General features: G+C 39.6%; 3 long non-coding RNA genes across 3 annotated transcripts in view; 1 reads left to right on the forward strand and 2 right to left on the reverse strand.

Annotated features, from left to right (window-relative positions):
- The window catches only part of LOC106726330, a 194,482-nt gene that overhangs the window by 71,533 nt on the left and 97,280 nt on the right, over positions 1-25,669 (reverse strand). The window lies entirely within an intron of this gene.
- Positions 839-7,851, forward strand: LOC106726331. The gene is made up of 3 exons (XR_001362388.1): positions 839-887; positions 2,884-2,887; positions 7,799-7,851. It is a non-coding gene; the product is annotated as an uncharacterized LOC106726331 (long non-coding RNA).
- Positions 7,758-21,282, reverse strand: LOC106726332. Its single transcript, XR_001362389.1, has 3 exons — positions 21,272-21,282; positions 16,166-16,172; positions 7,758-7,823 (listed from the first exon to the last, which is right to left on the reverse strand). It is a non-coding gene; the product is annotated as an uncharacterized LOC106726332 (long non-coding RNA).

Below are 25,669 nucleotides of genomic sequence, written 5' to 3' on the forward strand. Positions count from 1 at the left end.
AATATTTACTTAAGCTACTGTTAGGTTACCTGTTACAGAGAGCATTCCTAACTGATGAATGTGTCTGTGTCTGTGTGTATGCACGTGGATGTGGACAAGTGGAGCATTTAAAGGCAATGGTAATAAGAAATGTTACTTGTACCCAAAGTTAGCTGGTTCAATGTCATCTGGATTTTTACCTAATGAAAGCTGGGATGGCTTGCCAATTAATTTGAAGTCACACTTTAAACATGGCAGAGGTTAAGAATCTGGATTTTAAAATTTCATTAATTAAATTTTGGGCGGTGGGAGCGGCTGGGGAGAGGTCAATAGGGGAAAAAGGAGACTTATGTAATATTTTAAACAATAAAGAATTTAAATTTTAAAAAATAAATTAAATTAAATAAATCTGATGTTTAGGATATCAGTCCCCTCAAAGCACTGGCTGTGTTTTATTGTGGAAAACAATAGTATGTGTATTTATCTAGAGCCAAGTTTAAAAAGAAATCTGCTCTTCATTTTTAATGTTAACCTCATTTTATTTACTTTTATAAAAGGCAATAATATTCTGCTTATATTTTTGGATACTTGAGTAAAGAGCAAACAGCATCTATAAAATGCTGTATTTTCAAAAACATGTTAGATTTAAAAAATTTAAAGTGTTTATGAGATATATGGCTTAACAACTGACACTTAAATTACAAATGTTCTATTGTACTACGTATTCTGTAAAATATACCATTCTATATGGAATATATTATTTAAAAAATATATCATTGATTTTTAGAGAGGAAGGGAGAAGGATAGAAAGGATAGAAAGATAGAAACATTGACGGGTTGCCTCCTGCACGACCCCCACTGGGGATCGAACTGCAACCCAGGCATGTGCCCTGACCGGGAATCAAACCGTGACCTCTTGGTTCATGGGCTGAGGCTCAACCACTGAGCCACACCGGCTGGGCTGCCCTATGTTTTTATAACTGTTCTATTTTATTAGTTATTGTTGTTAATCACTTACTGTGCCTCATTTATAAACTAAACTGTATCATAGATATGTATGTATAGGAAAAAAACATGGTATATATAGGGTTCAGTACTAACCGTGGTTTCACGCATCCACTGGGGGTCTTGGAACAGATGTCCTGTGGATAAGGGGGGACTACTGCACCCTTACTATTTTCATTCCCACCTTACAACCGTGGATACTGACTCACAGAGATGCTGAATACTTTGATCCAATAGAACTCAAGGGTGAACCAAGGGAGTCTGGCTCTGGATTCTTCTCCCTGTCCACTGCGCTCTGCTGCCTCCCAAGTTGTATTACTCATTGTATTACACATCAAATGCCATATGAGCTTAGTTATATTACTTGTTAACATGTACTGAGCTACATTTCCTAACACATTTCCTACTCATTCTTTTATCTGGGTATTTAAAGATATTTTCCCACTGATTATCCCATATACTTTGGAATAAATGGACTTACCACCCTCCCTTAGCCTATTCTCCCCAGTAAGCTAACAAATGAAGAAATGAATCACTGGTCCCCTGTGCACTCAAAGAACAATTAGAACAAAACTCCTTCTGAAGAGAATTCCAAACTGAAATTCTTACCCACCTTAAGAACAAAAGAATCAGTAGCCCTTTAGGGATATAGGAGGAGCCATTGTATGGGCCACATTCAGCCTGCAAAACTCAGCTCAAATTCTGCTGTTTCTATCATTTCATGGCCTGGGTTTCCGGGGTGTGTATATCTTCCTCCATCTGTGGGGAACCACACAAGTGCTATCTTTCCCTTTGTCTGTCTGTCACTGTGACTCAGGAGACAGGGACAAAGATGAGCACAACTGACCTAGATTTTACAGATGGAACGAAAGTTTCTGAAAGGATCAGGACAGAATCTGTGCTACCATAAGGCTGATGATGAGGTGGAAAAAAAAGGGATAAGAGAAAAGCAAAACTCAGAAGTAGTTAATGGAAGAAATCAGAGAATATGAGAATAAAACATGCAGAGAAGAGCGAAAGTCAGGGGGTGAGGGCCTGAGGGTGGAATGAGTATCTGAAGAGTGTCGGAGAAGAAAAAGTCTGCTTCCCCCAGTCTCACTTTCGAAATACAGTTTTTTGTTTTTTTAATTTTTTAAATTGATTTCAGAGAGGAAGGGAGAGGGAGAGAGAGATGGAAACATCAATGATGAGAGAGAATCATTGATTGGCTGACTCCTGCATACCCCCCACTGAGGATGGAGCCCACAACCTGGGCATGTACCCTTGATTGGAATTGAACCTAGGACCCTTCAGTCCACAGGCCGATGCTCGATCCACTGATCCAAACCAGCAAGGGCTCGAAATACAGTTTTAAGGAGGCTGCCCAGAACTGTCTCTCTGCTTGGATGCTCCTTAGGCATCAAGGAAATAAACAATTAAGCCTGGCCTTGGCCACATTTTTATTTCTCCCGGCATTTGTATTCTCTTGCCATTCTCCAAACCTTTGATATTTTTTCCTTAAGTGAATCACTCACTTTCTCTTTGCAGTGTCCTGTCCCTCCTCTGAATGCTGCTGGGTGCACCCCATCAAGCAGCGGTCCTGGATCAGCTCAGGCCAGACAGCCACTGCTTTTCAGTTGTGGGGAAACCATAAAGAAGTTCCTACAACGGCAGTCCCAGCCTGCTACCCACAGCAATGTTCTTTTTCTCTCCCTCTCACTTTCAAGCTTTCCTTTTAGTTTTGTATATGGAACTTACCTAACAGAAAGAAGAGACTAGAGTTAACTTTGGGGCAAACTTAGAGGAGTTACTGTGAAATTTCTATAGCCCCAAGATGTAGACTGACTGTTGCCACTTCTTCATCTTCCTTTTACTCATTAGTGTCCTGCAAATTAGCTCTTGCCCCACTACTCCACGAAGTCTGGTCCACTAAAATTTCTAATAACCTGCTATTTCATGACTCAAATGGAGACTGTTTAGTCCTTTTGTTAAATGACCAGTCTCTGAACATATCTTTCTTCCACCCCCAAATCCTTGTTATCTTTTTTCATTTGCTCTGATAAAACCTTGAAATGCCTCTCTCATTCTATTAGACCAGCGGTTCTCAACTTGTGGATCGCGACCCCTTTGGCAGTCGAACGACCCTTTCACAGGGGTCGCCTAAGACCATCCTGCATATCAGATATTTACATTATGATTCATAACAGTAGCAACATTACAATTATGAAGTAACAACGAAAATAATTTTATGGTTGGGTCACAACATGAGGAACTGTATTTAAAGGGCCAGAAGGTTGAGAACCACTGTATTATATCATTGCTTTTAGCTTTCATTCCCATTAAACTGAAAAACCTTTAGCACTGGGACTACGTGTTAGATTCTATATTAGATATCGGTGATTCTAAAAACAACAGGTGTTATGTAGTTACGCCATTCATTCAGTCACTCATCTACTGGCTCATTCATTTATTCCTTCATTAAATATTACTTACCAATGCCACTCCATTCCTGAGGAAACAGTGAGCATGTAATTTGGCTTAGAGAGTCTGAAAACGAAAGCTATTGTCTTTTTCCCAGAGAGCTTACAGGATATTTGGGGAACAACTTCAACAGCAAAAATAGAACACATGTTTAGGAGACTAAACACTGTAACAGCCACTTTACATATACCATTATATTTAATCCTCACTGGAATACTGAAATGCAGATTTTGTTTGGAGTCAACTGATACTCAGAGGTTAAATAGCATGCCCAAGTTCATGGTTAGTAAGTGGCATTGCTCGATTTGGATCTCAGTCTGCTTGGTTCTAAAGTTCATTTTCTTTCCACATTAGGTCATATCTTCTTCTCCATTTAGTACCAGTGGTCATCTCCTTAGTAATGACTGCACTGTCCACAATTTTCAGATCACCCAGCTGTCTGTCTACTGAGCTGAGGGAATAGCTGGGACACCACTGGACCTGATGGCCTGTCCACCTAGCTTTCAAATTTCAGTTTTCTCAGATGTCTAGTGAGCTGTCGTTTATTTTTCTTCCCTTCTCGGGCATTTTGAGCCATTCAGCAGTTGCCTTTTCCATGAGGCTGCATAGAGAGAAGTTTGATTAGTTAAGCAAAGATGGGCCTGGGAAATCCTAATTAGAGACAGTCCTGTGTTCAAACAGGGCATGTAGGAGGAAAGTCACAGCTGAGAAAGTAAGGGCTGTGGGTGTGGCTGTGGCATCTGGGTGTGGGTCTTTGTGTCTGTGTGGGTGTCAGAATGCCAGCACATGTGCTGTCTGCAGCAGAAGGCATGTGTGACTGGACTGGTTCTGGCTACCACTGGGCGTTTTCATTGTTTGCCGGTCCATGTGTTCGTAGGTGCACATGTGGCTTCTCTGTGGGTGTGCCAGTCGTGTCTGTGTATGGGTTTCTCTGTATGCATGTGGGAGGGCTGAAGGAAGGTCTAACTTATAAATCGCTTTTCCAGACATCCATCTAGGGCCCACGACTCAAAGTGAAAATGCCATCTGACGTGTAAGTGAAATTTGTTACTGATATCTTCACTAGGAGGCATGGAAGAGATGGACAATGGAAAAAAAAACACCCCAATCCATTATATCCCCTTTCGTCTTCTCTTTCCAGTCTTGAAAAGAGGTTCCTCCCCATCTCCACCTCCTCCCTTACCAGTGCAGGTAAAGTACTTTTCACTGTGCTTGTGTATCATCAAATTGAATGATTATTTCTGTCTCTAAATAGGAGGAGAGCTGTGTGATCTAGAGAAGACTGGCAGGAGAAATGTCCAGACAGAGAGCACAGGGAACCAATGCCTGCCCTGCCATGTTGAATCACAGATAAACTATATGCCAGGCACTGAGCTATAATACAGTCATACCCCCTCCCCAATGTCCTGAAGTGATAGGCTAACACCCTAGAGGAGATAAAAGATAAAATAACAGAATTATGGTAGAGCATGAAACAAATCCATCAATGAAAGCAGCTATGTGAAGTGTGGAACATAAGTTCTATTTGTGCTCTATCAAAGTAAAATTTGCAAAAGTTTTAGTCAAGATGAAACATTTATGGGAAGAAAATACAGAGAAAAAAATCTATGCAAACTATCTAATGCAGAACTCCCTGTTAATACTCGAATTAGATTTTACCCCTCTCTAAACAGTTTAGTCTCTGAATTGGCTGGTGACTCATAGCTAAAAACCAACAATACTTTACTTTTACATTTCCATGGCTTTCAAATAACTAGAGGAGGAGGAGGAGGTGTGTATGTGTGTGTGTGTGTGTGTGTGAGAGAGAGAGAGAGAGATTAAAAAGAGAAAAGGAGAGATGAGAGGGAGGAAGTGAACACGCCTGAGAGATACTGATAGACTTTTATTCTTTTCTAGAGTGACAGCAATACAATCGGGACAACAGTGAGATGCTCCCTCCCAAACAGAAAGAGGGGAAATAAGATTTGCCAACAGTGGGAGTAAGCCTGGAGACTGTAAATAAGTGTCTGAAGTGTTTGGGAACACACAAAACTCCAGTCAAGGTCACCTGGGTATAATTTCAAGCAGGCCATTCAAGAATATGACTTTAATTTAGTAACTGGAACCCCACTGTATTGCACTTTATATGGAGAAAGAGTTGAGTGCACAGAAAACAGAAAAGGGAAGTGCAATTGGACAGACTAGAGACAGGGAGTCAGGAAACACAGACGCTCAGTCCCTATGGGGTGTTGTGGGCAATGATTCTTCACCCATAGCCCTGCCTCTAACATGAATAGGGAATTCTGCTGAAGATCACGCAGTATTCCCATTTGTTTTCATTCTCTGTTCACTAGGTGGCATTTTCATTATGAACTGTTCTAATACTGAAAAGATGATGGTACCCTAGATGGGGAAATATCATTATTCTAGACCCTGGGAGGAATATCTCCCAAAATAAGTGGAGAAGGGGAAGTCTATTGCATTGATAAACCCACTCTCCTGTGAGATTATTGAGACAGGCTTCCCAGGACTGATGACAACAGAGGTACACTGACAAGGTGAGGGCCAGATTCTGAACTGTTCACCTGTGAGGACTCCTTCCAGTAACTACACTGAATACTTGATCTTTCTGAGTCATTATTTGGAAAACAATACGTTTAGAATGGGATAAAACGTAATACATATTTTCAACCTTTCTCCTTCCCTGACATTAAAAACCTCCCTGACTCTAACTTGGCCAACTTCAGGCTGTTTCTTTCCCCCACTCTGCTACATTGTCCTGATTTGTTTGAATAGTTTTTGAGATTTTGTGATGAAGAACTGACAAGAATTAGGGGAGCAAGAGGAAAAAAATAGTTTTTTTGTAGAGACGTGAAAAGAGATTAGCTGTGGTCTGTGAGAAAAGTGAATTGGGATGAGAAATGCCAGTCATAGCATGGAAAAATCCCCCATATTATTATTGATACAGATTTTTGTGTTAGAGTGACTCCTTTTAGAGATTGAAGAACCTTTTTGTAAATCAAATCACCTCTCCAAACTTTTTATTGTGCCATAGATATGAAATTTCGTGAATAAGGTTTGGTGAAATGAGTGGGTATTAAATGAAGTTGAACAGGCTGAAAGAGATTATGGTTTAAATATAGGTATGAGTTCCCATTGCAAATACAACAGTCCAATACAAAAATATAAAATAAAAATGAGTGTCTACTGTGGGCAGCTAACAGCTTAGTGGGTGAGTTAATATATTCTCCATCCATGGATATAAGAGCAGAAAATCTATTTAAAAATAGAATAAAACTAAGCCTGCTTAGAACTGAAAAGTTCTGGAAGGAGTTGATAAGACAAACTATCTGACCTTGGCTTTCCTAATCTTTAATTGTATGACTGATCTTGATGGAAAGAAAAAGCAGCAGAGAAACTGCCAGGAGCAGGCTCAAAGCTGCCAGTACCTAACACCATGAAGCACTGTCTTCATCCAAATCTAGAGCATTGCTTTGTACAAGGAAGAGCTTAAAAACATCGCAGGAAAAGATGTAAGAAAGTACTCTTCTTTTTTAGCAAAAATGTGGTTACCATAGGCCACTACCATCAGAAGCAGAGGACACCATGCAGGCTAATGGAAACCAGATGCTCTGGGAAAGGAAGCCATGGATAAATATGAATTATTCTCAACTGAATGACCTTCAATTATCTCCCTTATTGTTGAGCCCTGGTTCTCTGCCATAATCTTCCTTTGGGTACCTTGAGAACAACAAAGGGACTATATTATAGAGTGATTTATGGAGGACATGTACAAGGGTCATCTATGGTACGTGAGAGAGAAAGGGAGGGAGACAGAGCTAGAAAGACAGAGACTGGGAATTCACTCAAGATCAAAAATAAAAACACAGGAAATATAGTTATGTGAACAGAGACCTGGCTAGGAGCCAGGAGTCCTGGGTTCCAGTCTTTATTTTGGTACTGACTCATTGTGACATGTTGGGCCTATTCAAAATACGTTTATTATGATCTAATCTCTTAGGGTCATTATGACAAGATTCTCGCACCATTGCAAAATGGGGCTAGTCTTTGCAGATTTCCAGGAATACCGGAGACTTGGTAGTAAGATGATGCCTTTTACGTCACACAAGCTCTATAATCTTATGTTTGTTTCTTTCTTTTTTTTAATCCTCACCCGAGGCTATTTTTCCATTGATTGTCAGACAGAATGGAAGAAAGGGAGAGGGAAAGGGGGAGGGAGAGAGGGAGGGGAAGGGGAGAAACATCAATGTGAGAGAGGCACATCAATTGGTTGCCTCCTGCATGTGCCCTGACCTGGGGCGGGGAGTGAACCCACAACTAAGGTACATGCCCTTGACCTGGAATTAAACCCGAGACCCTTAGGTCCATGGGCTGACATTCTAATTACATACAAAACCGGCCAGGGCTCCTTTTTATCATATGATATCCTTGCCCATGGTTAAACATCTTGAAAATGCCAAACATGTTGTAGATGTCAAGGCTGAATAGTCATTTTCTTGTCCCCAAATGGAACTTGTTCTTAACCAACTTCCTTTACCAAACCAACTTATTCATCTCAATGACTTTATTTTGATAGATACTGCATGCCTCTTTCAACTGGGGGGAGGTGGTGATGTGGTGGAAGGAACTCTTCATAGTAAGCAAACTATTTATGGAAAATATAATCTTTAAGAGAAGGTTCACTTGCAGACTCACTCAACCTTTTTCATTGGATTTTGCTAATTTTTTCTCAACAGTTTCACCACCTACAAGAACATCTCCACCTGTATATCTTACCAAACTCAGACTTCTCATTGACAAAGTTAAATTCATCTTGTTTCTTTTTCTTCACCCACCCCAATTCTGTCTCCTTTTCTCTTTTCTTCTACTTTAAAACAATTTCTTTTTTCCTGATCTATTTCTCTTAATGATTCACAATTTTTCCAGAAACCCAGGTTTGGTAGGGTTTCCTCTTATTAAGTTTACTGATTCTTGTCCAATAACTCTCAAGAAATCAGAGAAGATTTACTTTACGGTCCTTGACTGAGGCCTAAGGCTAAGAGGTTCTCTGGGAAATGAAGAACAAAGACCAGACCCCATCCACTTTCACCTTCTCAACAAATGTCTCTTCATTAATTTTCTCCTCTGTCTCCTAGATAGAAAAATTTCCCTTTGGGTATTTTCTGAAAACAGGTACCATGCTATTATTTCGTCTATCTTAAAAATCCCCCCCGCCCCAACAGAAACAAAACAAAACAAATACAACTCAGTTTCCTAGGACCGCAATAACAAAATGCTGCAGGCTGGGTGGTTTAAACAACATAAATTTATTTTCTCACAATCCTGAAGTTTAGAAGTTCAAGAGTTAACAACTTTAAGAAATTACTGGGTGGGACTAAGGGGGAGAGATCAACCAAAGGACTTGTATGCATGCACATAAGCATAACCAATGGATATAGACACCAGGGGGGTGAGGGCATGAGTGGGGGATGGAGGGACAATGGGGAATAAGGACACATTTGTAGTACCTTAATCAATAAAGGAAAAAAAAAGAAGTTACTGGGTTTGGTTTCCCCTGTCTCTCCTTGGCTTGCAGACCACTGTGTTCTCACATGGTCTTCCCTCTGTGTTTGAGCACATCCCTGGTGTCTAGTCTCCTTTTCTATAAGGAAAACAGTCATATTGGCTTAGGGCCCACCATAACAGCCTCATTTTAATTTAATAACCTCTTTAAGGGACCTATATCCAAGTATAGTCACATTGTTAGATACTGAGGGTTAGGGCTTCAACATATGAATTTGGGGGGGAACATAATTCAATCCATACCATAAAACAACAATAACATAACCCTGACAGTCTTTTTACCCTACTTCTCTCTCATGCTACCATCTCATTTTCTGCTACCCATTATAGAAAAACTTCTCAAAAGAGTTGTATATATTTGCTTTCTCTCTCCAAATTTTACCCTCCCATTATCTCTTAACTACTCTCCATTCAGCCGTTTGCTTTCATCAGCCCACCAAAATTACTCTGGTCAGGGTCACTAACAATCTTGATGATAAATCCAGTGTTCATTCTCGGTGTTAGTAGGGACTTAGTTTGTGTTTGTGTTTGCTCAACAGAAGAATGACTATGAAAATTTAACCATAGTGCAACCCAAACATAGTAAAATGGCCAGTAGAGGCATAGCTCCATGTGAATCATTAGTGTCATATTGGCACTTAGATCTGTGTGATTACAAATAAAATATTTCTTACACAACAGCTTTGGCCAAAAGGCCAAGTTATTTCAGTTAAGCAAATGTATGAGAAGAAACATCAACAAAAATAGGTTTTCCAAATATTCCTTGACATTAAATTCAAAACTTCATTTCACATGTGAGCCACAAATTCTACAAATAGAATATCTAAGGAGGCCCAAATGTTGTATCTGAATGATCTTTGAGACACTAAGCAACTTGAATGTTAGGTCCATTCTTTTGTTTGAAAAAGCACTTCCCATCTTTCCTCTCTCCCTCCTTCCCTTCCTCCTTTCTTTCTTTCCATCAATAAACATTTAATGAGGACCTCCACCCTGCTAGATACTATACCAGATGCTTTCATATTAGTTTCTGTCAGACCAGTTTTTACTTGTTTGTTTTTCCTATGAAAGTTTCACTGTCAATGATGACGGACAAGAGCCCTGAGTCAAGTGCCATCCAATTGCTTTATGAAGTTTTTATATAAAAGCTCATTCTTGCTCCAGCCAGGGCACATACAAGAATCAACTAATGAATGCATAAATAAGTGGAACAACAAATCAATGTTTCTCTCACTCTCTCCTTTCTTCTCTTTCACTAAAATCAATCAATCAATAATAAAAATAAAAAAAACCCACTCTTGAACCAGAGAGGTACTATTGTAAAGCTTTTCTAGGCCCTAGTACAGTGAGAATTCAAAAGAACATGATAATTTGAAGGGCTGGAATAATTTGCCCCATAATTTGGCAAGACTTGAGTTCAGGTATCCTGCAAAAAACAATAAACTTTATTCTACAGATGGTGGCACTAGAGGTTTTAAAGCAAGAAAGTAATGTAGTTAGTTATATAAACTAGAAAGACCATTACTGAAGTACTGCTTCCCATTTAGAGAATGGAAAGGAGATAATGAAAGCCCACTGCCAGCCTGCCAAGGGAAGAGAAATGGGAAGGAAGCTTTATTTTCTACCCAGTGAACGCTTGATAATACTGAGAAGCGGAGCTCACAACTTGAGAGGCAAACCAGAGGCCGCTGCTTCTCTCAATTACTCCTGACAACCGATGGAAAAAAGGCAAACCCTCACCTCCTGTGGTCACCACTGATACTCAACTGGGAATCTCACTCTCAGTAGCTACACATTTTCCTAATCATTCATCTCAACTTGACACTAGGTTCTATTGCCTTTCATGGGAAAGGTCTTGGGAGGCTGTAAACCTATGAGGTTGAGAAAAGAATGTGTTGCACTAAATGGGGAAGGAGAGGAGCCACAGATTTCCAACTTTCATAGCTTGTCTGTCTGTTCAAACTGTGCTGCAATGTGCTCTTGAAATCATTGGGTGGGCCTTGTTTCCAAGGAAATAAAGAGGCCACAGAACCTCCCAAGTGAGTGAATGGTTTCCAGATAGTCAAGTGTAGCAGCCTTCTGGCTTCATGAGCTGGATGTGCTTGGCGGTCTTTCCATGCGGCTGGCAAATATCCTGATGTTAGCAAAGCAAAAGGCAAATCTTTGGGGAGCTAAAGGACGTGTGCACATGCCAGTATTTTTGACAAATGCTCAGTTAATTGTATTCTATGATTCATCTCCTGAGACACCATCTTTGAACCAAGAACTACCTCCTCCCACCATCCAGGACCCCAGGGGAAACCTCAGGATTACACACATTTGGGCCAAGCTTCCACCCCTCAGGAAATGGAAGATCAGCCCCTGGGGTTGAAAGAATGATGGAGGGCCTGGGAAAGCAGAGAAGTCTCCTGAGTGACAAAGAAGACAAACTGATACAAATAAAGCCAGTGAATTTCTATGCCAATATGATAAACTCAGAATTTCTCATAAGGATACCAGCAAATGGTCATCAAAAGAGGATTGGGTAAATTGATGAAAAATTCGGATTATCCATAACTGGTAGATAATTTAGTATTTGGAAACCTTACCATTCCAGGGTGGAATTCAATTTGGGATTCACTTACTGGAAATCGTGATGTATACAGTGGGTTCCAAAACAAATCATGTGTGTGTTGAGGTGAAACAGAGATTTCAGCTGTGAAACCCATGACCTTCATGACTGTTTTCTTTCAGCCCTTTTACAGTTTTCCCTATGTTTCTGCCTACATCTTTCGCTAGTTATGTTCTGCTTCTGCCATTTGTTCACCAAATATTTATCGTGCACTGTGCACGATTTCAACTTATTCTGCTCTTGTTGAATTGAAAAGGTTTATAAGATGTATCCTCCCGAATGAATACTACTTGGATCAGAATCTTGCCTGTGACACAGCAGATGTTGGTTATTTGAATAATACACTAGAACGGTAAAGAGTTCCAGTTCAACTTTGACACTGCTCTAGAGATTGGCTTCAGTGGAAGATAATTGTGATTTATTTTTGTCAAAGGTTTGAATCAAGAGATTTATGCATTAAATATAAAACGTAACCACTCTATAAGATACTTTCTTGTTATTTCCACTAAAGGTTGATTTTATGAACAATGACAACTATGATTTGCTAAACCAATTTTACAAAAAGATCTGCAATCTGAGTAAGTTCCAATAAAAAACTAAAATGCTGAGTTGCTGATTTAAGGATTAGGTATTCATTCTCTTGAAATCCAAAACTCTCAAAAGAAGAAAAACTTTCTTGAAAAATAATTGAATTTAAAAGGTATTGAAATCATAAAGGTGAGGGAGATATAAAGTTGGGTTATGAATTGTAAACATCTAGGAAAATCTGTAAATAAACTTCAAAAACTATTAATGGAGTAAGAATAAAAGAGAAGACAGTAACAACAATAAGCAAAAAAATGTGTCATCAACAAATAAATGAGTCAGACAGGAATTAAAATTGGTGAATTCAGATTTTTAAAGCTGACCTAGACATTCAATAAAAGAGATGGAATAAAATGAAATAAAGGCAAGGAAAAGAGCCTCAGAGAAAGGAGAGGAAGGAGAGAAAAGAGATGGATTTTTCCTTAATAAATAAATTTAAAAAGATAAAGAACTTATTTTGAAGAATTATGTTGACTTCTGGGGGGGGGGGGGAATGTGTTTTTCATTTGTTTTAATCAGGAGACAAGTGGGTCTTTCAGAGATATTGACCAGAAAGGTTTATTGGATAAAAGATATCACTGCAGCCCAGAAATTAGTACAAGGCTATTTGTATATGGAGTATACTTCAAGAAGCAGTAGTAAAACATTCTGGAATGCTTTCTTTAAAAAAAAAAGAAGTAAAAAGCCCTCAATGAAGCCTTTTTCAGACATGTGTCTTGGGCTTTTGTTGCTGAACTCTTCCATATTAACAAACCAAGTTGCTCTTCCTTTCATTCCTTTGGCCACAGGACAGATGCAATTCACCAAAGTCTCTACCACAGACATTCTCAGATGGTGCTAATAAAAAGAAGAAACCCAAACCAGAATTGGTGGTCCACATTGTGAGAGTTGCTAAACATCATCACAAAACAATAATTATCTTGCTGCATTCTTAGTGGCTCAACATTCTGAAATGCAAATGTCAAGAGCATATATTCTGGAAGATGTTGCTAATGGGAGCTCATGTTTTGTGTTGGGTGGTCTCCTGTTGTGCCTGGTGGTCTTGTTTCTGCCTGCTCTGACAGCACTAATGGTTTCATGTAGTCCCCATCCTACACAGTATTCACTCGTCCTTCTTTAGTAATGCATGACAAGCCATAAAAAACAGACTACCCAGAAATGACACTGCAAGTATTCCAGACGTTTTGTCTCTTGGTGGTGACAGTTCCAAATCAAGTTGGCTCAGTGTTTAAGTAAAAGCATTTTTCTAAGAGGCAGCACAAAATACAGCCTTGGATCTAGAAAATCAAACAGGGCTCTTCTTGCCTCTTCCATCACTGCTTGAAATAAATATTCAACTGTTGGACCTCAGCTAGAAACTTATAATTGATGATGCAGAATGAATCCAACTCTCTTTCCCCAGATGCAAAGAACTCATCTGTTGGTTAGAGAGACTTCACCAGTTTTTAATAAGCATAGGCAGACGCTTAGAGACTTTTGTCACACTCATTTAGGATTTATTTCTCAAGGTTCTACAAAGAGTAGCAAAGGAAGGTCATAGCTACTCAGGATGTCAATATAACATCTGTTCAGAGGATCAAAGTCTCACGTACCCCAAATTAATCCAGGCAGCTATCCCAGTTTTAACTAGGATAAGAGGGTACTGGAACATTCTTCAGCATAAGCTGACCTGCAACTCTGTCCTTATCAGACCAAGAACTTAGTATCAATAGAATTTTGGGGTCGTCAATTGGATTGTGTTTGGAAAACCCAGTCCAGGTCTCCAAAAGCCACCCCTGCCAGAGTGATCTGCTAACTCCTTCAGCAGTTACTATCTTTACTTAAAAGAGAAATCTCAGCTGGCAAATTCCATTTATGAAAATTATTGAGCTTAATTATAGTGTGCTCTCTAAAACCTTTGGTAAAAGTACTCTATAATTGTAAAACCCATAACACACAATTTTTTGAGGAACGAGTATTTTGTTAAGCTATTTTGTTAAATTAAACTTTTAATTTTTTTTAGTACTTCTGTACTGGTGATAAATGATGGAAATAACTCTGTGTTGTATGGGAAAGGGCTAGTGGCATGGCAGGACATTGTTTCAGAGTCAGTTTCTGGAACACACTTCTAATCCAAAATTCACAGCACTACTAATTTATTCCTAAAGGCACCCAAATTCTTAATGAAATAAAGATCTGAACTCCTTTGGCCAAGTCTATTCAAAGCCCTCCATTGAACCCTTCCTACATTTGTGGACTTCTCTCCACCAAGAACCCCTAGTTTCAGCCCTGGATTTGGATATCACTCTGTCTCTCAAGTACTTTTTCAGCATCTTCCTTCTGCCTTTCATCTGCCTTGATTCTTCCCTGTCCCCTCTCCTCTACCTGCCACCACCCACACCTGCACTAGTCTCCCCCATTAAAACAAAAAATTCCACTAGTTATTCATGTTCGGCCAAGTGTTACATTCTTGATAAAGAGTGCCCCAACCCACTTACAAAGTGATTCACCTCTTTTTTTTGAAATCCCAAATTACTTTCTAATCAGTGCCACTCCAGAGAAAAAAGTACTCTCTCATGTAGTATAGTCCTTTGTGCACATTTTTCTTATTTCTTCCCCCAGAATAGACATTCTTGGTGGCAAAAAACTAGACTTGTTTGTTCCTGAATTATCTACAGTACTTAGCACAATGCCTAGCACATGTTAAGCCCTCAGTAAATATTTGAAGAATGAACAGTCAGCTAATAGGGCATCACAAAACCTAATGATTTTCTTTCCTGAATAATAATGCTTAACATGAAAATAATAAAGCAGCTGACATTACTGAGGACTTACCAGGTGCCAGGCAGGGCTATAAGTACATCTATTTATTGCCAGGGCAATCCTGTAACTTGGATGTTATTATCATTTTTATTGGGAAAACTGAGGCAGAAAGCTTAGAAAATTTGCTCAAGTTACACAGAATGGAACATGAAAGGGCCAGGATTAAAACCCAGGCAATCTGTCTCCAGAGCCTTCCCTCTTAATTTCTTCACCAACTTCTTGCTCCTTTCAGCTCTGCCCTAAGTATTCCAAATAAATAAAGTCTCATGCGGGTACCTTGTTTCCCAGTTAATGAAAATATTCATGTCCTCTTTTGAAAAGACCACATGTGTTGCAGTTACCAGCAGTGAGTGAGACTTTGGCCATCCTCAAAGAGAGGCACGGTGTCTGCTTGATAAAAGCCATAATTTTCCTGACCTGCTCCGGGCCTGGCCCCCTCAGAGAAAATGCAGGCAGACACTTGGCAACTGGGCTCTCCTAGACTCTCAAGCACAGAGCTGTGTTAGTGTTGGCAGTGGGGGACGGTTTGCTTCCTCCCCGTTTCATGAACTGTCACATTAGCCTCTTTGATCCTCCCAGGGTCCTGAGTGTGCCAAAATCATTACTCCACGTTCTTGCTGTTTCAGATAATTGCCAGAGAAAACGCTAAGGCCAGTAATGACCAAGGTAGGGAAATACTGCTCCCTACACGGTATACCGTTTATATACTGCATACTCAGAAAGGCTCCAGGGTGGAGGCGCTGCTTATTTTTATTGTCCCAAAGCCATGAAGGGGAAAAAGGGAATGAACAGAAATTGATACATCTGGAACAAGAGCCAGGCATGATTTACTCACATTTTTACCTGACCTGAAATTGCTTACTTAGAAAAAAGAAACATTATAAAGACTCAGGAAAATGTCATGAATCAGAGCCAGCATGATTTCACATTGGGGTTCCATAAAGAAACTGTCCAGGAAAATCACATGAGCCAAAGGTAGTCCTGTCACCATGACCATCACCATGGCAACAGTTTCACAGTGTGCTTCCGTGTGATGGCCCTGCCTAGGAGACTCAAACAATTAGGCTTGCAAATGGATGACAACCTGCTGGCTCACTTGAAACTGTCCTTACTAGGGCAGAGGTGAGCACTGACTTGGGAAAATTACAGAGAAGAGACTTTCACCTAAACACTTCTTTATTGCCTCAAAAATGGCTTTGAGCTAACCACATACTACGTCACTGAAACACACAACTACAGGAAGTTACAAAAGAAAAAAAATGTTGATTAAAGCCTTCCATTCTGCTTTCATGGTTCCTTTACCTCGTGTTCTTGGCACTTTATAAGCAATATGAGCACAGTTATGAAGCAATTAGATAATAAATGCTATTCTTATAGCTACCAGCTGGAAGAGACTTTAGAGACCATCAACTTTTTTTCTTCTTCAATTAACTAAACTCCAGGCTTTATTTGAATTTCATCCTTTTTCACATTAAGGTCCTTTTTCTCTGTTCCAGGATTCAATCCAGGACAGCACATTCCATTTAATTGTCATGTCTCCTCTGATTTGTGACTGTTTCTCAGACTTTCTTCTTTGTTTAGTGACCCTGTCAGTCCTTAGGAGTACTGGCAAGGGATCTTGTGGAATGTCCTTCAGTCTGACTTTGTCTGATGTCTTTCACATGAGTAGGATGAGGTTTTGGGTTTTTGGGAAGACAACCACAGGGGTGAAGTGCCCTTTTGATCACATTATATTGAGAGCTGATGACATTACTGTGATATTAACCTCCACCCCTTGGTTAATGTCCTGCTGCCAGGTTTCTCCAGTATAAAGTTACTGTTTTCTTTTTCCTTGTTCTATTCTTTGGAAACAAGTCACTAAGCCTAGGTCATTTTACAGGTGTGTCTTTAGGAAGGGCAGAGACAAGCTTCACATCTTGGAGGGGGGAGTATCTGCATATATTATTTGGAATTCTTCTGGAAGAGAGACTTGACTTTTCTCCCCCATTTCAATTCAATTATTTATTTATACCAATACGTACTCATGTATATTTATTTTATATTTTGACTTACAATCCAATACTATGCTATTTATTTTGTTGATCAACTTGCTCCAACTTCAACCAGTGGGAGCTCCTTCAGGTATGGGCTTCTGCATCCTTTTGACACATTTCCATCTGTTTGTTTGGTGAGCACGGCCTTTTTTGTACTGCAAGGTTTTCCAGGCTCATCTTCTATTTTACCTGCCCTAGCTCTAGCATCAGGTATTTCTCCAAGGAACCCTGGTTCCTTTTGTTCAAGAATGGTGTTTAGAGACCATCAGTTTTTAACTCCTTCATTGGTCAAACAAGGATGCTGAGAGGCGAATAGGGAAATAAATTACCCAGGATGTGATGCTGAGTAAGTGGCAGGCAGGGGTTAGAATCTGGCTCTGACTCCTTGTTCAATAGTCTTTACTCCATCCAGTCTTTGTCATGTGCTTTCCCAGCTACCTGTGTGCTCCTGGAAGGTAGGAAGTATATTTCTTGTGCTTTGTGACATCTCTATTGTGCCTTCTATAGTGTTGAACATAGATCCCAATAAATACAGCATCCTCATTCAGCCTCACTTTTCTCTACCCAGATCAGACCCTCATCAATTCTCCCCTGGACTATTGAAATTTCCACGAATATGGTGTTTTTCTTCTTCTCTAATCCATCCTTCTCACTGTTGCAAAATCAAGAATACAAAAGAATACAAAAGCAGTCCGGCCAGTGTGGTTCATGAGCATCAACCCATGAACCAGGAGGTCACAGTTCAATTCCTAGTCAGAGCACATGCCCGGGTTGTGGGCTTGATTCCCAGTAGGGGGCGTGTGGAAAGCAGATGATTGATGATTCTCTCTCATCATTGATGTTTCTATCTCCCTCTCCCTCTCTCTGAAATCAATAACAACATATTAAAAAAAAAAAGAATGCAAAAGCAGAGTTTCATCATCTGTCACCCAACACCATTTTGTAGAAAAAACCGAAATTCTACATTCTATTCTTTTTTTCCATTTCTCTCAAATTTTGAAGTCTCCTAAGATCATCTTAGCAAATATTACTACATGATATGTTGTACAGAAAGGAGGAACCTCTCAGATATAGTCTTTCTCAGCTTTCATCTTTTCATCACCAATTCCATCTCCATTCTCCACCAACTTTATATTTTTCTTTCCTGTTCCAGAATAAGTCCCTACTTTTTCATAGGTTTTATCCAGTGCTCTTGAGTCTCATTTTTCTGGAATAGTGCTCCATTAGTTATCATCTTTGAGACTTACATTTCTATTCTGTCGTTTTTGACTGACTCATTCCATTCAACATGTTTATAGGCTGAATTCTTTTCCACCCTAAAAAATAAAAAACCTTCAAAAATCTTCCCTTGCCCTTTCTTCTTCACGTCCCAGGATTTCTCCTTTCATTCACCATCATCTTACTCAAAAGAAAAGGTCTCCACTCACAGTTGCAACTTTCATTTTACTACCGACTGGTTAGATTTATCCCACCTGGATTCAAATCCCCCACCATGATCTGATCATCAACAGTATCCCTTTGTCTTGAATGATCTTTTTAAGATTTTTAATAACTTCATCAGGCATGGTCACAGTAGAAAACAGCACATTAAAGGGTGTAATCTTAACAAAGGGAATTTTAGTGAAGTGAAATAACCCTGCAGGGAGGTGAAAGGAGCCAAAGGAGTGGTGAGGTGTCCAGGGATTAGCCAGAGCAGAAAAGACCTGCAACAATAAGTGGAAAGAGGAGTGTTACCAGAAACAAACAAAACCTGGAGCAATCTGATAGGAGCTGTGGCCTTAGTTGAGGAACACCAGCCTCTGCCAAAGCCACTGGCCAGCAGAAAGAAGAGGAGGAATTCCTTACTTGCCTCTACTCTTACCCTTTGATGTCCTGCTGATGTCTCCCATTGGTTAACCCAAACTTAAGAAAGGGCAAGAAAGCCCAGAAAATGCAGTTTGTAGAGAGCAAGGCAGAGAAGGGTGGATAATGGATTTGGGGGTTGGAGAAGCAAACAGAATAAACAGCATCGTCACTTATCTGATTTAACATTTGGGAAGAATGTTAAATTTACGCTCACTTAAAGTGTTCCCACTCTCTGATCTGGTTTCTTTCAATAATGCATTCATTTAAAAGAATAATGTGCACCTACTATGATGAGAGCACTGTGCTAGACACTGGAGATCCAGCGGTAGAGAGACAAGTACCATCCCTTCCTTCAGGAACCTTATGTTTAGTCTACTCCACCAGCTGGTCTCTGAGCCTCCTCATTTGATGTTGGTGTTCCTCAAAATTCTCTCATGGGGTTTCTCCTCTGTGGAACCCTACTCATTAAGGGCTTTCGTTCTCACCTCTATGCAAGGACTTCCCTATCTCTGTTCTAAACTCAGCCTCTTTGGCTTATTAGCAAAGGATTCAAGGCCCTCAATATACTGACCTTAACCCTTTTACTCCTTTCTTTCTCTTACATTCTCTATGCTCCTCCCACCTAAAGGATCCAAGTCAGGGTTTTTGTTTCATTGTGTTTTAATATAATCTGTTTTATTCCCTGATGTAGCTCAGATGCCTATAATAGTATCTGACACATAATGGACACTGAATAAATATTTATTAAACAATGACTGCATTGCTTCCATGGAATCAGATTACTTTCTACTCCCCAAACATATGACCTTGCTTATTTCTGTCTCTTTGCCACATAAATTTTCTTGCATCATCTCCACCATTGGTAATCAAATCTTCCTTCAAGACCCACCCAACTCAAATATTTCCTCTATGAGCCCTCTTAGATACTGCCTAATTAGAATTAATCCATTTTACCATTATTTTCTAAGCTTAGGTAATATAAGAAGGTAATACAAGTACTGCCATTATACCTTATTTATATTTCTGCTTCATCACTACTATATCATGCCATATATTTTAGTTAGATATATATTTTTTATCCAGCTTTATTGAGATATAATTGACAAATAAATATTGTACATTTTAAGGTGTACAATATAATTTTTTACATTGTGAAATAATTACCATAATCAAGCTAATTAACATATCCATCACCTCACACGGTTATGATTTTTTAAAATGGTGAGAACACTTAGATTAACTTTTTAAAGAAAAATTCAAGTATACAATACGGTATTATTAACTATAGTCACCATGTTGTACACTAGATTTTTAGAACTTACTCATCCCACTGAACTTTTATACCCTTTGACCAATATTTCTTATCTCCTCCCACAACAATGCTAGTTACCTAGGCTACTTATTCATTGTTATCCATCCCCCACCTCTCCACAGAGCCTGTCAAAGTGCTTTGTTAAATTTAAAAAGATAAGCATGAAGTCATAACCCAAATTTACAAATTAGCCTCTCCCAGTCATTTAAAATATTTAACATCTGTTCATATGCATTAGTAATGTGTGTAAAAATTCCAGGTGCCTCCTTGGCAGGAAAGTGAGGTGGTATTGCATCTTTCATTTGGTAGCCCCTGAGTCCCAGGAGGTATAGCTGAGAGGCCAACGTCAGGTGGCACAATGAAATGCACTTCAAGGCTCTGCTATTAACCAGCCCTCAATTAGAATGGCCTTCTGAATCTTTAACACTGATGTCATACAAGCCTATCTGTGCTCTGAAATTTACATGACTCAGCTTTAATGAACTCAATTATGTTAATAGGGAGCCACATTGATCCAGCTCCATATCATTATGAAAACTGATTTTTGCAGAAAAAAAATTATATGAAAATAGAATAGATACATACAGAGATCCAGAATAAGTTTCCAATTAATTTCTATGTATTGAGAACAATCATCTCAGGCTACATGGAGATAATTGAGGTTTGTTTGTAATGATTCAGCTGTCCCTATTTTTCTTTTAAATCCTCACCCAAGGATATGGTTTTTAAAAAATTCTTTATTGTTGAAAGTATTACATATGTCTCCTTTTCTACCCATTGACCTCTCCCAGCCCACTCCCTCCCCACAGCACAGGCCTTCACCCTCTTCCTCCTACTGATTTTAGAGAGAAACATCATTGGTTGTGAACTGTACCCTCCCTGATGGGGGATCAAACTCACAACCTAGGAATCGTACCCTGACTGGGAATTGAACTCACAACCTTTTTGGTGTATGGGATGATGCTCCAACCAACTGAGCCACCTGGTTGGGGCCACCTGGCTGGGGCCACCTGGACCTATTTTTAAATCTATTCATCATGCCCTGTGAGTTAGGGATCAACAGCCAAATCCAGGTTGGACTTGAGCAAACCCAGTCTGGCTCCCTTCTTTATACCCCTACTAACATGTGGTGAGGATCCTGCTTCTTCTTCTCTCTCTCTCTCTGGTTTTGATCTTGCCTCCTGATCTAGAGTGATTGTAAAGACTAGAGGCACACACAGAGCATGAGGAACATATACAAGCAGTTAACTCCTCTGAATTCTAGAATACAAAAATTCCCCACTGCCATCAGCTTGCAGAAAGTTAGAAATGAGAACTGTAGCCTCCCAAGGACAACTATGAACTTCCCACTTAAAACTGAATGATGAGGAAACAAAGATAGTGTGATTTAACACTGGCCAGCTCTTTGCCAAACCCATTCACTTTTCTTCCTAGGTGGGCAGTGGGAGTAAGTTTTCCAGACTCCTTTAAATCTGTGTCTTATAATTGGCTCTCATCCAGTGCAATCTGAGTAGTAATGACATATACTACTTCACTATCTGGCCATAAAATTTCCTGTGCTTCAACCTCCATGATTTTTCCCTTGCACAGTGTGAGGCAGATGGGCATAGTAACTTGGAAGCCACATGTTGAAGATGGCAGACATGAGACTGAGAAGGAATTGGCGTACTTAACTTGAATCACAATTTGGATAAGAACTGGCTAGTGCTTAAGGATACCTCTTTTAGACTTTATGGGGTAATTCTATCACTTTTGGGGTTATAGAAGGTAATGTTATGTTATCTAAAAAGAGGAAGAATCAAGGGAGAGGATAATAAATAGAAGGGTGGAATAAATAGGTGTAAAGATTATAATACAGGGTGATATATATTGGATTTTATTCTACATTAGTTCACATAGTTGGAGTAGCTGCTTAGCTAAGTTCCTCCAGAAAGAAAAACACCTTATTGGTAAAAAAAAAAAAAAGTATAAGTTGATTTTTTTATTAATTTGTTTAGGCTTGGTCACTCATGGTCAGGATGTGAGAAGGACAATTCAACAACAAAAACACATTCATGAGTCTCAGACTAAGCAGTGTAATCTGCATACATATGTAGGAAAGAAATATCCCTCTAAGGGAGTATTTCCAGAAATACATTGTTGTCTCCTTTTTCATTATTGTGAAAAGCAGTTTAACTGCTTTAGAGTCTCACTGATCCAAGTGTCTCTTTTCCAGGAAAGGTATTCGCTCTTTGTTTGCTATGTAAATTTTTTGAGGGAAAGTTATCCAAGGTCAAAGGGATGCACTACCTAAAACTTTATGTGAAGTCTCCACTTTCCAGGAGGCAAAAAAATACTTAAAACTTCTAGTTTTTTTCAGACTTTATACAAGGAGGAAATCAAAACATTTATGGTTAGATCTGAGATGCATATTGTACACACAGTATTCTTTCAAACTAACTTTTTTTTTTTTGAGTGGTGAGATTTAACTTTGGCCATGACATTCATATTGTTATTCCCTTTGCAAAGATACTCAGAATTCACTATTGCAAAAAAAATTTGGCAGAGAGAGATTCTAATTGTACCAGAATATGTGAGATAAAAGTGGGAACTTTATGAAGTATTTTGAGATGAATTCTACTGAAATCAATATCATTCATGAGATAAAATGTAGAAATCGATATGAATTATTGGCCAAGAGTTTTGGTCTCACCTTCTGGAATAGTAGGTACATGTGCTGAGTTATACTGAGTAGCCTGCCATGTACAATACTACTTTATAATCTTTCCAATATCAGAATCAGTTCCAGGCCACTGGACAAAGCTACAAGCCAAGGCTTTTATGTGAGCAATTCCTAAGTGTGCTGCATGAAGCATAGCCAAGGAAATGTGGTGACCACTCTCTGCAGGATCAGCATAATTACTCCATAAAAGACCTTCTTTATGATCAAATAACTCATAGTGATTAGTTTTGAAGAACTTGAATTTATTTACTAACTTCCTTCTTTATACCTAATTGAAGATACAGACCAGTATGGTAACAAATCTAGATTTGTGCTAATACAACTAATAATAAAGAGAGGAAGGAAACCGACATATGCCCACAAAGTACCAGATGCCTTTCTCAGTGTTTATCCCTTATGTTAATTAATTTAAACACTAAAAAAATTCCAGCATCTGGAATTTGGTGACCAAATACTACTTTAATACTACTTCTATTATTATTACCTGCTTTTACTCTGTGGATGCTATGACCAGGCACTAGACTAAGTGTGTTACCTTTTTATTTCATTTATCTCTTTTAACAACCTTTCGGGTAGATATAATTTTTGTTCTTATGTTAAGGTATTTTTCCAAGATTATGTAACTTTGAAGGTCTTAAAATTCAACCTACACAACCTCTGGGTATCATTATAGAGTGAGATTCAATGCTATTTGATATTTTAGACAGTCTCTTCATACGAGTAATTTCAAAGCTTCTGGAATTCTTTTAACAGTGGGAAATCAAGTAGTATAGCTATATCTGCTTGACTTTTATGAAAAATAAATACAGTCAGAAAGAGTAGCACAGGGAAGTTTGATGCTTTTGCTTTGTTTTTCTAATAAACACAAGATGGAGTTCATGGACATTTTTCTCCTTATCTTTTTTTTTTTTTTTAATTAAATCTTTATTGTTCAGGTTACATTTGTTCCTCTTTTTTTCCCCCCCATAACTCCCCTCCTCCCAGTTCCCGCCCCACCCTCCGCCCTCACTCCCCACCCACTGTCCTCATCCATAGGTGCACGATTTTTGTCCAGTCTCTTCCCGCATCTCCCATTTCCCTTTCCCCCCCAAGAATAGTCAGTCCATTCCCTTTCTATGTCCCTGATTCATTATAATCACCAGTTCATTCTGTACATCAGATTATTTATTCACTTGATTCTTAGATTCACTTGTTGATAGATGCATGTTTGTTGTTCACAATTTGTATCTTTACCTTTTTCTTCTTCCTCCTCTTAAAGGATACCTTTCAGCATTTCGTATAATACTGGTTTAGTGGTGATGAACTCCTTTAGCTTTTCCTTATCTGTGAAGCTCTTTATCTGACCTTCAATTCTGAATGATAGCTTTGCTGGATAAAGTATTCTTGGTTGTAGGTTCTTGGTATTCAGCACTTTGAATATTTCTTGCCATTCCCTTCTGGCCTGCAAAGTTTCTGTTGAGAAATCAGCTGACAGTCGTATGGGTATTCCCTTGTAGGTAATTGAGTCTCTTTCTCTTGCTGCTTTTAAGATTCTCTCTTTGTCTTTTGCTCTTGGCATTTTAATTATGATGTGTCTTGGTGTGGTCCTCTTTGGATTCCTTTTGTTTGGGGTTCTCTGCGCTTCTTGGACCTGTAAGTCCATTTCTTTCACCAGGTGGGGGAAGTTTTCTGCCATTATTTCTTCAAATAGGTTTTCAATATCTTGCTGTCTCTCATCTTCTGGCACCCCAATTATTCTGATGTTTGTACGCTTGAAGCTGTCCCAGAGGCTCCTTACACTATCTTCGTATTTTCGGATTCTTTTTTCATTTTGCTTTTCCGGTTGGGTGTTTTTTGCTTCTTCGCATTTCAAATCTTTGGCTTGATTCTTGCGCTCCTCTGGTCTGCTATTGGGTGTCTGTATAATATTCTTTATTTCAGTCCGTGTATGCTTAATTTCTAGTTGGTTCTTTATCATAGCATCGAGGGTCTCATTAGTTTTCGTGACTCTCTCCTCAAGTTTATTGACAGCTTCTAGCACATTTTTGCAAGCCCTCAAAATTGCGATTTTTAGCTCTATATCCTCCATTTCTGTCATGTTTTTTTGTCTCCGCATTTTTTATGCTTTCTTGGTGCACCCCCTAGTGGTCTTTGTGCGCAGTCTTGTTCTAGTTGAGCCTTGATTGTTGTAGTTAATACTAGAGGGATTTGACCACCAGGCCGACTGGCTGTGAGAATCAGCTGTGTCTGCTGCAGTGGGAAAACTTCTGTCCTCTGGGGGGGCGCTAATCTAGCCTTTGCCTGCGGCGATCCGGCAAATGGCTCTGCGCAGGGCTTGGGCGGGGCGGGCTCAACAGGGCGGGCGGAGGGAGCCGTTATGGTGCCCTCAGTCCTGTTCCCAGAGGCTCTGCTTCTCAGAACCCCCGGAACCGCTGCAAACCTCGGAGGGAAAGCTGCCTTCCAACTGATGCCAGACACTCCCGCTTCTCCCGTTTGGGTCCGAGTCCCCAGCGATTCGCCCGTATCTGGAGCTCAGAGTCTGAGACTCCCCCCTGACCGAAAACGACAACCGCGCTCTCAGCCACCAGCCCGCTTTGCGCGCGCACCTCCGCACCTGAGTTTTTTCCACACTGCGCCTCCTCTGAGCCTCGGTGTGCTGTTATTTTTCCTTCTAGTTGAAGAGTCTCTCCTCAGCCAGCCTTCCTGTGGTTCTGGGTGATGTCCGTTCCGTCTTTTAGTTGTATTTTTGAAGTGGTTGTTTGCGGCAGCAGTCTGCG

The sequence above is a fragment of the Myotis brandtii genome, unplaced genomic scaffold, assembly GCF_000412655.1.
Source record: "Myotis brandtii unplaced genomic scaffold, ASM41265v1 scaffold250, whole genome shotgun sequence".
Classification (NCBI taxonomy): domain Eukaryota; kingdom Metazoa; phylum Chordata; class Mammalia; order Chiroptera; family Vespertilionidae; genus Myotis; species Myotis brandtii.